This window comes from Protopterus annectens, chromosome 2.part0 (assembly GCF_019279795.1).
Source record: "Protopterus annectens isolate FY-2018-M chromosome 2.part0, PAN1.0, whole genome shotgun sequence".
Classification (NCBI taxonomy): domain Eukaryota; kingdom Metazoa; phylum Chordata; order Ceratodontiformes; family Protopteridae; genus Protopterus; species Protopterus annectens.
The window spans coordinates 889,455,115-889,470,775 of record NC_056728.1 but is presented as its reverse complement, the minus strand read 5'-3'; the positions used below and the strand labels follow the sequence as shown (position 1 = coordinate 889,470,775).

At 36.7% G+C, this 15,661-nt stretch overlaps 1 protein-coding gene across 1 annotated transcript in view; it reads left to right on the top strand.

The window, feature by feature from the left end:
- The window catches only part of SLC4A4 (solute carrier family 4 member 4), a 1,959,050-nt gene that overhangs the window by 815,412 nt on the left and 1,127,977 nt on the right, over positions 1-15,661 (top strand). The window lies entirely within an intron of this gene.

Here is a 15,661-nt window from a genome sequence, read left to right as displayed (position 1 = left end):
ACCGCTTTTTACATCTCTTTTCAAATAGCTCCTGTAAGTTAGGAAGATTAGTGCCCACAATCTTTTCTGCTGTTCTTATTATTCTTTGCAGCTTCTTACTTTCGACCATTATGCTGTTACCAAACCATACAGTGCAGTTGTGGTGATAATGCTCTCAATGGCTCCTCTGTAGAAGGTATTTAGAGTATTCATAGAGATTTTTGCTTTTCTCAGCCTTCTTAGGAAGTGCAGTCACTTGTGTTTTTTTTTTAATTAGCTGGCCTGTGTTTGTACTCCAAGAAAGGTCCTCCGATATATGTACCCCCAGGAACTTTGTAGTTTGGACTCTCTCACCACTTCTTCACCATTAATCTTGAGGGGCAGGTGCACAGAATAGATATTTCTGAAGTCAATAATAATTTATTTTGTTTTATTGATGTTCAGGTTCAAATTGTTGTTATTGCACCATTCGATCAGGGAGTTGACCTCATTCCTATACCCAGTCTCATCATCGCCACTTATGGGTCCTACCACTGTGGTATCATCTGCAAATATGATGATGTGGTTGTTGCAGAGCAGTAATGGGTAAGGATTGTGAAAATTAGAGGACTCAGCACAAAGCCCTGGGGTACTCCGGTGTTGATTGTAATACTCCCTGTAGTGTTGCTACCAGCACAGGTCTTTTGTGGTCTTCTAGTCAGGAAATCGAGGATCCAGTTGCACAGCCCTTTATTTATGCCAAGGTTGATTAGCTTTTCTTTAAGTTGCATTGTAATCACTGTATTGAATGCTGAAATCTATGAAAAAAAGCCTAGCATAGTTGTTCTTTTCTTTAAGATGCTCCAATGTGAGGTGACGTGCCACTGAAATGGCATCAGCAGTTGATCTGTTTGTCTAGTAGGCAAACTACATTGGGTCAAAGGATTGGGGTAGTACTGTAGTCAAATGCCTTTTAACCAATTCTTCCAAGCATTTCATTACATTTAATGTAAGGGGCACTGGCCTGTGATCATTTAGGTAGGTGGGGTTGGCTTTTTTGGGCAGAGGAATTATGTTGGTAACTTTGAAGCATGCTGGTACTTTTTCCTGGACAAGTGAGGTGTTGAAGATGTCCATCAGGACTATGCTCAGTTAGTCTGCACAACCGTTCAGTACTTTTGTAGAATGTTATCAAGGCCAGCAGCCTTCCTGGGGTTCACTTTTCTCAGTTGCTTCCTTACATCCACAGCACTGAAGTTAAGTACTGCCTCCTTTTGGTCATTGAGAAGCTTTACAGCCTCCAGGTTGTTTTTCTTTTCAAACCTGCCATAAAACATATTTAGATTGTCTAGAAATTCACTGCCATCATTGCACTAAGCTGACTTGGTCTTGTAGTCAGTCAGATGTTGAATACCATGCCACAGGCTTCTTGAGTCTTTCCCATCCTCGAAGCACCCTTGTATCCTCTTTTCCACACTCCCTCTTGGCCTCCTTGATACCCTTTTTTAGATTAGCCCTTGCCACACTTAGACCCTTCTTATCATTTGCCCTGAAAGCAGTGTTTCTTGCCCTCAGCAACTTGTACACCTTGCTGTTTAGCCATGGTTTCTGGTTGGCACTTACTTTAATATTTTTGATGTTCATTACATTCTCCATGCATTATATACATAAACCATATTTGTCTCAGTATATTCATCTATGTTCACCAGATTGTTCACCATGGCTGCTTCCCTGAAGACATCCCAGTTTGTGGTTTCGAAACACTCCCTGAGATTTTTCATGCCTCCTTCATGCCAGACCCTGATTTGTTTCACAGTGGGCTTATCTCTAATCAAGAGAGATTTGTAAGCTGGTATTAGTTTTATGGAGATGTGATCAGAGCCACCCAGGTTTGGTTGTTTTACAGCTCTGTATGCCTCTTTTATGTTAGTGTAAGCCTTGTCCAGAGTATTTGTTCCCCTTGTGCGAAAATCCACAGTTTGCTAGTAACTGGGTAGCACCTCCCTGAGATCTGCTTTGTTGAAGTCACCAGCTATCATAAATGCACAGTCAGAATTCTTGGATTGCAGCTCACATATAGTATACAGTATACTCAGTGCTTCAGTGATGTTAGCAGTGGTGGTGTATATATACAGCTGCTACATAGACACCGTTTAGTTCTCTGGGCACATAAAAAGGAATGCATTTCAGTATCAGAAATTCCATATTTACAGATCAATGTTCATTCACAATGTTACAGTTTTTGCACCAGCTATCATTCACAAAAATGCACACCCCACCTCCCATAGCTTTTCCACACAGAGCTAGGTTCCTATCACCTCTGAACAAAGTGAAACCATCAAGGCCTACATCACTGTCATTAATCCTGTTATTTAACCAAGTCTCTGTGAAGATTAAAAGACAGGAATTTCTCACCTTGTTTGTGGTATTGAGCTCAAGCCTGAGAAAGTCAATCTTGTTGTTTGCTAACAGAATTGAAGGAAGCGCAGACCTGTGATGGTTTGTTTACAATCTGGCAGCAGTTCCAGCTCTGCAGCCTCTTATTCTGGTTCTGTTACATCTCTTCCTTTTAGGTCTCATCCTGATTGTTTCCGAACCTTCCATTCCTTGATTTCGGTACTTTTAAGCTTGTTTAATTAGGATGTTGAGTTCCAGCAGTTCTGTGAGTGTTATAGGCCCCAGATACTCTGTAATAAGCAGGGAATCCAGCCAGAATGATGGCACAATTGAATACTTGATTTCCAGAAGTTTCTTTCTGCTATAAGTTACTGTAACATCATTTAAATGACTGGAAACTGATTTTCTTGTGTTTTTGTCAGAAAAATAAGACAGATTAAGCAATCCTGTATCATGAGCTAACACCACCGCAGCTTCTCTGAGTGCTGCCATTTTTTTTAAAAAAGTTAATTAGAATTAATTAATTTTTTAAAGGTTAACTAGAATTAATTAATTGATTAAATTAATTAAAGTTAAAGGGAGTTAATTAGTTGGGTGAAACTGTATACATTTATGTTCTGCGTAGTAGAGGATGAAAGAATTGAAGTCCACTTAATGTTGACATCGCCTAGAAGTATTGTCTCATACTTGTGTTAGATGAGAACCAAGAGAGAATATCTTCAAAAATAGGGACATTGTTTCCAGGTGGAATATACAGGGCAGCTATGCTTATGTTTTTGTGGTTGTTAATTTTTAGGAGGGCCAGGGTTAGTTCAGCTGTTACGAATTGGGGTATAGGGGTCACTTAAAAATGAGGAGAAGAGTAGGGCTACTCCACCCCCTTTCTTGTGAGTTTTGTCATTTTGCATGATTCTATAGTTAGGGGGAATGACTTCAGAGTTTTTCAAGTATGGTTTCAGCCAAGTTTCAGAAATAGATAAAATGTAAGGATGGTTATGGGAAAGCCAAGCATGAAAGTTGGATAGTTGATTGCATAGGCTTTGGGGATTAATTATAGCAAAAAGAAGACATTTATAGGGAGAAAGTGAAGATGGCAAGTTTGAGTTAGTACATTGGTTGACCAGGGGTCTAGGATTAGGGTGCATGTAACTGGAAAGGAGGAGAGATGTGTTCCAGAAGTAGGAGTAAAATTCTTTAAATGACTTTGAGCTGGAGTTGAACAAGAGGAAGAATGTGGGATTTGGAATGTGAGGGATAGAAACAGTATTAGATATATCAGGAAGAAGCTTCCTGTTAAATAGGAGAGTATTATTGTGTTGATAGAGATGAGGAGAAATATATGATGAGAAGGGAGATTCTTTTTTAGGATAGGTGGAGGTTGTGTGAAGGGGGGGGTACGAGAAGTTTGGGAGGATAGTAAGGTAGAGTCCAGGGTACAGGAAGAACAGAAGTATGATGAGTAAAGGCTGTGCAAGTATGGTGTACATAATAATTGTCAGAGTGAAGCATGAAGTAGGGATATATGGTGTAGTAAATAATTAGAGGAATTAGTTTATGAAGGGATGTAGTGTGTCTGGTGTTGGGAGGGTGCGAGGTTAGTAGTGTAAAGGAGGAGGATAATTAAGTGTTGGCGTGTGGAGACTGATATAATAGGGTGTTTTAAATATTAACATTAATATTATAAAAATTATAAAAAAATAGTATTAAGACATGATGACCGCTGAGGCTTGATAAGAGCAACTAAGTAATGAGTGGATAAGTTGAGTGGTGTAGAAAACATCTATGCATATGTGCCTTTTTTTTTTTTTTTTTTAAGACTGTGACAGACACAGAAGTGATGCCTGCAAACTGGCATCTGCTAAGCCAGTGATGACTAAATTTTTTCATTTATTTATTTTATTTTACATTTAGTTACCTGCTAGATGTGCTGGTACTAGGACCCTTTTCAGCTACAAACTGGATAGAATTGTAGAATTGCAAAGCTGCTTAAACAAACAGGGTTACAAAGTGGTAAAATAAATCAGTAACACAGTAACAATGCAAATAACTTGTGGTCATTACAGTACATAGTATAAAACAATTGGTTAAAAACGCAATGAGAAAAATCTAGCAAAGCTTGACTTTCCACTATGCAATACCTTAAACCTCTTGTAACAGAGGCAACATGGGATATATGCAAATTAGTCTTTAAGCATATCAGGTGTTTCAGCTAAATGGCAGTTCTGAATATCCAGGACTTTTTCTTTTACTTTTAAGTCTATCGATGGACAATTTCAGGCCAATAAAGCCAAACCTTCTAACTGTGGACATGCATGTTTCTGACTTTTTATGGCGTTATCAGCACAGCATAAGAGGAGTGTTTGACTTTTGGATTGTCTGAGAACTACTGGCTTGGATTTAGTGATAAGAAGTACAAAGTCAGAACATTTAGTAGACTAAAAATATAGCATAATTTGGGGAGAGGCATAGCACTGGTAACCATGCTTCTGGAAAGTGATTACTAACTATGTGAATGCAGGTGGCAATTAACCCATTCTCTTCTGTAGGTAAGGAGGGTGTCAAGTCATAGACATTCTCTGACAGGTAATGCTAACCACTTTATATATGCCACGTCTGCTCAGAGACTTAAGACTTGTTTGTTCAGAAGATGGTAAGCACAGACTTTTGATGTAAGAAATGTATAATTTAAATCTGACCTTATGGTACAGAGAGACAAGCCCTTACTGAACTCCTAATGGTCTGTGTTTTTACTAGCAACATGAATGCCTGAGGGGCTGGGTAGGGGAGGATGAGTGTGAACAGCTGATGTCAGCTCAACCGTTTTGTGGGGTGGGGGGTGGGTGGGGTGGAAGAGGCAGCCTAAGCTCACTGAAAAAACACAGTTACGAGCCTGCTGAGCTCTGTGCTGCAAACAGTGTACTGCTTCTCTGGGATGTTGTGCATATGCAGAAGCCTGTATGCACCTACAAAAGGTAGTGATTATAGAGCTTGTAAAGCTACTGCTGGGAGATGATGGTGAAAAAAAAGAAATGTATAATTTAAGGGTACAGAAGATTTTCATGAACTTACGAAAACATTGCCTGTTAAAATTATAGCTTCACTCTTACTATTTTTAAATGAACTGTTAGAGTTACAATGGCATTGACATGAGCAGCTGAAAGTGCAATCCAAGAAATGTCCAGTTAGGATAAAGTAATTACAGCTATAAAAGTTAACAGTTAGGTTCATAGGTTCATAGGTAGGTTGGTACTAGGTTATCGGCCCTAGAGCCTATAGAAGCATAGCCATAACAATTCCCTGGCTATTTCTTCCCACAATATTTACTTTCCTGGACCCCTGTCTATCAGGGTGACTGATGTGATCCCCGGGGTATATTTCCTATCTCCCATCCAATCGTCAAGGTTCCTTTTGAAGGGGGACAAAGAGGTGCTCTGCTTGACATGTATGGACAGTCTATTCCAGAGTCTGGGGAGTCTCTGGGTCAGGAACCTATCCCTCCAGCATGCTTTGTTCATTGTGATGACAAGGTTTAGATCCCTGGAGCATGTGGCTCTGAGGGATTGGGATTTCTTTAAGTGTAGCTTTTCCAACAGCTCTGGGTTTGACATGGCCTTGTATGTTAAGCAATGATCGCCTCTGAGTAGACGATATGTGACAGAGTATAGCTGGAGTTTTTTTAGACAGTCAGCATAGGGCATCTGCTTTAGGCCTGTGATTCTTTTAGTGAGGTAAGATAAGATAGTATTAGGCTAACTGCCCTTGTGGGACATTTTAAGAGTATGAAATTACCCCATGTAGGAATTAAACCCTTCACCTTGTGTCTGTAAGGTAAACACCTTAACCATTATACCAACTTCCCAGTGCTCTTGCATGTAATCCTACTTAAAGTACTTCCTTTAAATGGGTAGTTTTATGTCTGTGTTTGTAGCATGGATATTGAATTTAAAGAAGAAATACCAGATGATGGACTTTGCACTAATACAGTCAAATTACTCAAGTCATATAATTTAGATATCTAAATGCAACTAGAGATTTCAGTTAGCTGCAGTGTGATTTGTCAGTATCTGCTACACCATTGGCTCAGAAGCATTAGGTAATACTTTATAGAATGACTGAGTCAAATGCAAAAATGTCATGGAAATGTGCCTAATGCATCTTATGATTCTTATCTTACCAGTGTTATGAATACCTATAGTTGCTGTACTTATGTGCATTGATTTCAATATTCCAGTATAAATCCAGTAGAAACCGTTAAACGTATTGATTCAAACTACATACTTTTACATCAAGATGAGAGTGTAAAGCAGGGAAATTTTTGTTACATTACTGCTTAATTTTCTGTATGCAGTCTATATATTTAAATACAAAAATATCAAACCTATTTCTTGGGTGGGGGAGGGGACAAAAATCAGTCTCGTGTAATGCTGATAAAGCAGACTGTACTACCATATTGAACTGTAACAAAAGCAATGTGAGGGTAGTCTTAGTCTTACAAATGTGTATTTGTACAGAGGAATATCATCTGTTGCACAGGCATTAAAGGAGATTTTGAAAAAAAAAGATTTGTAAAGAAGACAGAACTCACTTTTTATAAAGGCGAATCACTCCTTATGTCAGGTGTTCTGTGGATCTAAGAATTAAGTTTCAGAAAGCAGATGATGTGCAGTAAGAAAAATGGTTCATCATTCTTAAATGTTAAGCACCTGAAAATGAACTCTGACAAAATTGGGTGGCTACCATATGCTGATGTAATGTCAAAGACAGCAGATTCTGGGGTACTTATACAAATTAGATTGTAATTCCCAGTTAGCAACCCAGAATGGGATAGGAAACTTAAAATGAAAGTATTAGGTAGAAACTTAACTTGTGAGTTACTCACAGGGAAAGTGGCTTTCAAGATATGGTTTATCTGCAAAATATAACTCATTTTGTTTTAACATTTTGGTAGATATAATGTTAAAGTACCTACAGACTGAACTATGTAGGGTAGGGTTGCCACCTTTTCAAATGCCCAAAGTGGGACATTTTTTGTAGAAATGTCAAATTTTGTAGTGCAACAAAATACCCACGGCCAGTACAAAGGACAGAACTTCACTTTTTTGTCAAAATAAAAGCTTATTCTTATAGCATTTGAGTTGCTTATGGTGTTTCTTATAACATTTAGGTGTTTCAAATAGAAAATAACTGTTTTATGCAACTATTAAAAAAAATGTAGGAGACATTTATGTCCTAAAATCTCAGGACATTTGCCCATTTTCAAATATTTTGCAGGACACAACTGCCCAATGAGGGACTGTCACTCACAAAGTGGAACAGGTGGTAACCCTAATGTAGGGACTGCAAAGAAAATAATATTGTGTGCTGTGTTCAGTGATCAAAACATCTGCTTGCTCATAACAAACTGCCTAGCTTGTTAATCTTATGGTCAGAAAGATAAAAGCATGTTCCTTGAAATGATTATTGTGTATATCTAGAACTTTCTTATATAAAAAGGAATTAGTAACATATTTGGAAGCATAATAATGTTTGTTGTTGTCAGCAAATTTCGGACATGGCTGTTTTCATGGACTCTGACAAGAGTATCTCTGTTGCACATTTTAATCAAAGAAAATGGAAGATTATGGCAAATTGTTTTGTAGGAATGGGCTGTGTTTGAGTATTAAGAGAAGGATTTTTTTGTCTTGCCAAATATGTACCATTTTACTGAGTATTGAGTCAGTTCTGCATTACACAATCTCATAATCGGCAAGTGATTTATTGAAAGGGGATTGTGACTGTTCTACCAAGTTAAAGGCCATGTGGCATATTTTAAAATGAAATCTGGAAGATACTTGCATGTGCCAGTACAAGATGCAGTGTGTACTATTAAGGAAGGCATAAGTGACTGCTTTGATAACATGACATTACATTTGACCATTAGATAGCTGACGATGGGAATAATTTTCCGATACTGACACTGCAGTGCAGCATAAGGAGAGCACCACACTCCTGAGTGTGCTGTCCTTCAGATGAGATGTTAAACTGAGGTTCCATCTCCTTGACTTAGTTCAGATGTAAAAGATCCCAATGCACTTGTCAAAAAGAGTAGACTTCTTTATTTAACATAACATAAAATGCATTATTTACATATTTATAAAATGTACATATTCATAGATGCATATATACACATTTCTGTTTTTTTACTCTATATCTTTAATGATAACATCTCATTTGTTATTCTTCCATAATTAACTTCCACTACTTCCACAACCATAGTATAATTTTTCATGATATATTTGACAAAATCCATTTCCCATTAAACAAAATTTCATTCTGTCTTTCATTACAGATAACCCATATTACATAAAATACATTTTATCTACCCTTATCTATTCTTTCTCCTTGTTTTTGTAATAAAAGTACATTATGTTATATATATATATATATATATATATATATATATATATATATATATATATATATATATATATTGTTTGTCATAGTATTCTCAAAAAAGTTCTTTTTGCTAGAGTTTCACCACTCTTTTATAGTTCAAAAAAACATATTTTTTTCAGGTAAAGGTTCCTAGTGATTTACATAATAATATTGTTTCATCACATTATTGTACTATATCCTTCTATCTTTCTCTATATCATCATTTTTTTATTTTCCCTGTTAGTATATTTTCTTAATAGTTTTTAATTTCTTCATTTACATATACTTTTTCTCTTTTTTTTATTCTCATCATCTCCCAGAATGTTTTGCACTTACATTAATAGTGAGACTGTTTAAATATATCAGTCTCTTCCTTTACCCACTTTAATACACTATTCAAGTTTAAAGAAGCAGAATAAACAACTGGATTTGGTACTTACAATCCCCCCTTCATCTTCACTCACATACAACACACCTCTTTTTGTTGGGTTTAATCTTGAAACCCTTATAAAAGAAAACACCAATTACAGAATTTCCTTTCATATTTTTCTGGGATCATATAAACATTTGACATAAATGCTATTTTTCCCATCAATGCAGAATTCACTAGGTAAAACCTTTTGTCTTGCATGCATGCTAATCTATATGTCCTCCACAGCAGACATTTCTTTCATTTCTTTTCTCAAACCCTCCCATTGCATTACAACTACATAATTTTTCCCAAATTTTATTCCTAGCAAAGACATTTCATTCACTGAAAAATACATACTCCTAGTTTTCACCACATCACTCAAACCCTTACTTTCATCTTTATTTAAGATCCTTCCCATTTCCTATAAATACCAGTTCAGACAAACCATACATTCTCTCATCCATATTTTGTTCTTAGCAACTACCACTATATCATCTGCATATACTGTATCAAAACTACTGTATTCACTACCTCCTTTTGCATAATGTGTCCAGCATCTTTCATTTACTAATCTACGTCACTTGCTGTCACCTTCATAGGTTCATAGGTAGGTACTAGGCTATCGGCCCTGGGGCCTATACAAGCCCAGCCAAAAAGGTACCCTGGCTTTTGCCACCCAAGAAAATTGTTTTCCTGTGCCACTGTCGAGCAGAGCCACAGAGGTGATCCCCAGGGTGAATTTCCTATTTCCCATCCAATCATCAAGATATTTCTTGAGGAGTGCTAATGAGGAGCTTTGTTTGATATAGATAGGTAGTTTATTCCAGAGTATGGGAAGTCTCAGGGACAGGAATCTATCCCTCCGGCATGTTCTGTTTATTGTGGTGACAGGGTTTAGGTCCCTAGAGTGTGTAGCTCGGAGGGATTGGGATTTCTTTAAGTGGAGCATGTCCAACAGCTCTGGGTTTGACATAGCTTTGTATGTTAGGCAGAGGCCATCTCTGAGTAGGCGATATGCGACGGAGTAAAGCTGGAGTTTTTTGAGGCGGTCTGCATAGGGCATCTGTTTGAGGCCGGTAATCCTCTTTGTGAGGTATTTCTGTGGCCTTTCCTGTTGTTGTAGATGCCTTGTGAGGTACATACCAAAAGAGGCGTTGTACTCTATAATGGGTCTAATGGGTGATGAGTAGAGGGGAACAATGACCTCTTTTTTTCTGAATGATAAACCTTTTGTGATGAGGTGTGCCACGTAGAAGGATTTCCTGACTACTTTGGCAATGTGATTATCAAAGGAGAGACTACTGTCCACCTGTGTCCCAAGGTCTCTTATCACACTTTTGGTTTAAGTATACTACTGCCTATGTTGTAGTTTATGGGTACAGAGTTTTTACAAACCAGGATGACAATGCACTTTTTGGCATTGAGCTTGAGGCCATGGCTTTGACACCAGGCATCTGTCTGAGTGAGGCCCTTTTGTAGGATGTCCACATCATTACGAGTTTCGATTATGGCTCCTAGTTTGCAGTCATCTGCAAACTTCGTTAGCCAAAGACCTTCTATGTTAGCCTGTAATTCATTACTAATGTAAACAATATTACAGTTATGGGACATTCTTGTCTTATGCCACACTTCATGCATATTTCTTCACTCAGCAATCCCATTCACTAACACTCATAATCTATTATTTTGATATGCTAACATACTCTCCTAACTCCATTACCTACTCCATACTTCTCCATATGATGGCACAAAGCACCATGTCCTACTGCATCAATTGTCTTGCTAGAATCACCTACCATAAGTTTCACATCTTCTCATTTACTTGTAATATCATTCACAATTCCTGTTACAGCCAATAACATTCTTGACATCCCTTCCCTTTTATAGCATATGTACTTTCTTCCATAATATCCGTCAGCTTTCCTTCCATTTTCCTTTGTATTATTCTCATAAAATTTTATAGTCTGTGTTATTTAATGTGATGGGTCTTCAATGTTTTATTTCATTCTTCTAATCTTTCTACCATATAAATGTTAATATTACACTATATTACCATTCCTAACCAAACACTTCTTATTCATTCAGTAATTTACAAAATACGCTGTTTGTCAATCCATTTAGTTCTTATACATTCTATACCCTATCCCATTTGTCCCTGATTCTGAATCCACATTTACTTTTCTAAGTACTTTATACAATTCACTAGTAGTAGTTTAGTTATCGAATTCTTCCTTAACTCATTCTGGAGTATATATTTTGACTGTCTATTCTCTTTGATTTTCCTTTTTTTACTCATACACATTTTCTACATGCTGTACTACAGTACTCATAATTTGCTTGTGTGTTCATTTTTTATTTCCCTCATTATATTAATATCCTCCTTTACTATTTTACCCAGATATGCAGATACCCACTCCCTTCTGCTTTGTAAATAATAACTCTGCTTAAACATTAGTGCCTTCATTTTATCTTGATTTCTTTTATATATTTATTTTTCCATGTCATAGTACTCTCTTGTATTATTTTCTAAATGCTCTAACATATTTCTATATATTTCCCATGCTTTGCTTTTTCTTCCTTTCTTACATCATCCTGTCATTGAAAAAAAAGCACTTTTTATACTTCTTTTTTAAAATTCAATCATTCAGACCAGTATTTATGGAAGTTATTCATGGTTAAGTGATCCTTCCATAACTGCAGCACTTCTTACTCTCTAGTTTCATCCCATAATGTCTTAATTTTTTATTTTTTATTTCCTTTCCTGTTTAATAAACTCTTTCTTCCATCACCTCCAACAATATTGCTAAATGGTCTGAAAAACCCGTCACAACTGTATCACCATCTGCTACCTCCAAGCATTCATATAATCAAGCAATAATACCAATAGGGTGTGTGTGTGGTGTAAATAATGCCCGCTCTACACCTCTGGAAGGGAGTTATTTACATACTAACACCCTGGAGGGCATTATTGCACTTAGAACATGGGAGTTTATAAAATTATTGTGTCTTACTTATTTATATATTTTTGTTACTATATTTTTATAGTTTTTTGATATAAAATAATTTCTCCAACTAATATTTCAAATTTGCTACAGTAAATGTAAATGGTGTTGGTGGAAGTATTTTACATACAGAATATAATATGGCAAAAATATCCTGATATTTACTTAATTTCTTGGTCCCTTACTCCTAAAATGTGTGTTTGTTGCCAGTCATTGGAGTGTGAAGTCACTAAATAATGAGACACATTTCAGTTTCAGACTTTATTTCCTTCAGAAAATTCAAACTAACAGAAATCCAGTTATTTGGGCAATTTACATAACTCACTCCTAGTAATTAATTATTGCCAGTAATTGAGTAACCCTTCATTATGGTACTGCTAATAAGCATTATCTTTACACGTATGACAAAATTATTCTTCAGCAGGTAAACCATTACAGGGGTCTTGGCGATACTGTGACATACTGTTTGCTTTTAATTGACTGTGTTATACAATAAACAATACATTTTATGTGCCCTGAAGTTCTTGTTGCAAAGGACTTCATTGCGGAAGGAGTCAGCAATGTTGCCTTTATGTAAAAGTTGGTGAGATCCTTTATTATACAGTGCATTTTAATGCACATTGTGTTTTGGTGACATACCAAATTCTAAAACATTCAAAGTTTTTTATTTTATCTGTTTGCTAACTGGGTATGCCCACTGGACACAAGGGTCCCGTTTTAGGGGCAACTCAGGAGAACTATCTCTAATTAATAAACAGGCCTTCATACTAGGGCCAACTAAGGATATGACCTGTTTACTGTCCATTTTAGGTTCAGTGTGTTCTGAGCAGAGCTCAGTGCAAATAACAGCTACCAGTGCTTGGTTTTGGGGAGGATCATTTGTAATGCCAGGGGTTATTGGATTCTAGGGGGGTAGACTTGCTTATTTGCATGCTAGCCTTGCTGTGAATGATATTTATGAGGAGAGTTTGAGTACAGAGTGGGAGAGACATGGTGTGCAATGAGCTATTACCATGTCTACTGTTGCTTTTAGTGGTGTGAAAGAATTACACACAACTGAGGATCCTGGCTCTGTACTGTAATTAGTACCACCTGACATTGAACAACTTGGTACTGGAAAGGATTTTGTAGTGTTCAGCTAAAACACATGACATATACTTCCTTCATGTAGCATTTATTATGAGTCCTGCTGCTATTTGGCTTACCCCCTTTACTTTATGCATTTAGCTGGTGTAGAGGACAGCACTGCAAAGCAAGCAGAAATCCATTGACACATTTGCATTAGATTCATAGGGCAGTATTTAGCTCGAGAAAGGTATCCAAGCAGTTACTAAGAGTTGGTGTGCTGTTCACTGCCAGAGGAGTCATCAGTTAATGGTGTAGACTTTAGTTTCTACTCCTGCCATGTTATCCAGATTGATGACAAGCTTATGGTTATGCTGAGATTTGTATTGCACATTGTTTTTTTCATTTTTCCACAAAGATAAAAACTGTATAAGAGGCAAAATTAAAGGAAATAAGGTTTTCTTTCAATCTCCTACTTCTAGGTTACAAATAAATTGATCTAGGAATATTATGTACTTTAAGATCAGGCAAGATTGTCTCTAATTTGGGGAATTTCTTGCATATAGCAAATATATGGGAAATATGCATTTATTGTTTAAGATTACAAAATATGCAGGTAGAAAGGACAGATTTTGCACAATGGTTATCTACATATAGAAAAATATTATCAGACTGATTAAAACGTTTATGAAGTAATTATGTTGAGGAAATTTAAAACATTAAGCAATATGCAGTTCAGTATGTCTGAGAATGTCAGTTTGTAACATCTCTTTTACTAGTTATGAGTAAATGATTTGTGCCATATCTAAAATCCATTCTTCAATGGTTTCCCTATGGGGTGTGTTATTCTTGCTTTATGGGCAGGCAAATTACATAGTATGTATTTCATTCGTCATTTATATAATCATTATTGTTTTAACATAAGCAGGGGGATCTAACACTCAATTTTGTCTTTTGACTTGCCTTGTTTCTGTAGAATATCCCATTGCAGAATGTTGGTATTGATTGTGTTTACTTTATACAGTAACCACTGTTTTGTGTTGTTTCAGAGCACATAATGACAAATTCACCTGGTTCTTTATCTTAAGCTGATAGAAGCATGGGTTATCACTGAGTTCTTCCTATCTAGAATAAACTTTTAAGCAGTTTACAAAAATTCAGTGCTCATGTGTAAAAATACACAAAGTTATCTTATGGAAGGAAGACACCTGTGCAGTCAGTGTAGTTGTTCTGCAATTTACTTTAGGCTGTGACTTTACTGACCATGATTGTATAATATATGAATATATTGTGCAGTGGTCTTGCTTTTAACAAAGATGTTATTAAAATCCTATCATTCATAACAGGAAAATCCTTGCATTTTGCTTGTTTTCATAGTACATGGTTTGGAAGTTCATGTAACAATACAGTACTTTAAGGGCTGCACTGGCATTTCCACTCATACCAAATAATCACAGGTGAAGTTTTCATAGGTTTCAGTAAATTGTATCTGCCTACAGCCAAAAGGTTTGATGCAGTGGATCATGGCTCCTCCTCTATGAGATGGGTATGAGACTGTTTCTCTTATCATACCTGGAGTATATGCCCACATGGCTTTATTACTGGGCTTTTCATGTACTCACTTATTGACTGTGAGCCAAGGTGGCATCAGGCAAAGCTTCCCTTGTGCAGTGTGTCACAATGCTTTCCAGATTTTTCATTACCTTTATACCTTTCCTTTCAGGCAAACTTTCAGCACACTTTGCAGCACCTTGCGGCCTACATTAGGAGTAATGGAATGTTCATAAACATTAAGAAAACCAAGTCCCTCCTGCTTGACCAAGTTCAATGGTAACATAAATACCCACTCAAGATATCTTAATCTCTTTGCAACATAAATAGAACATTATCAACAGGTAGGTATGAATCACAGACAATTCCACTTCTTTGGAATTGTCTTTCTCTCTACATAAAACAAAGTACTTTTCTTATTCTGTTCAAATGTAATATGGATGGATATATGGCAAACCACAATTGTATTTCTGGAGTAGCAGCTTTGTCCCTTATGGAAAGGGGTATCATGTAAATGTTCTGCCTGCTGTTGACTGGCAAACAGTAACACAGACAGTGTTGGTGTTATCAGATAATTAACACATACCCAGGGGTGTTGTGAGACCTGGCATTGCAAGTAGAGGACCTTCCATGTCTAGAAGGACACTAATTCCCTGATAACACCAACCCTGGATGGCTTTATTCCTCTTAGAGAATGGGGTACCTGTTAAGTTATTGTGTATTTTCTTTTGCTACATATTTTTTTAACATATTTTGAGGTAAAATACTTTCCCTACCTAATGCTTCAAACATGCTATAGCATATATAGTTTTTGTTGGAGAGAATATTTTGTATCCAGAAATATAAATTATGTAAGTATTTA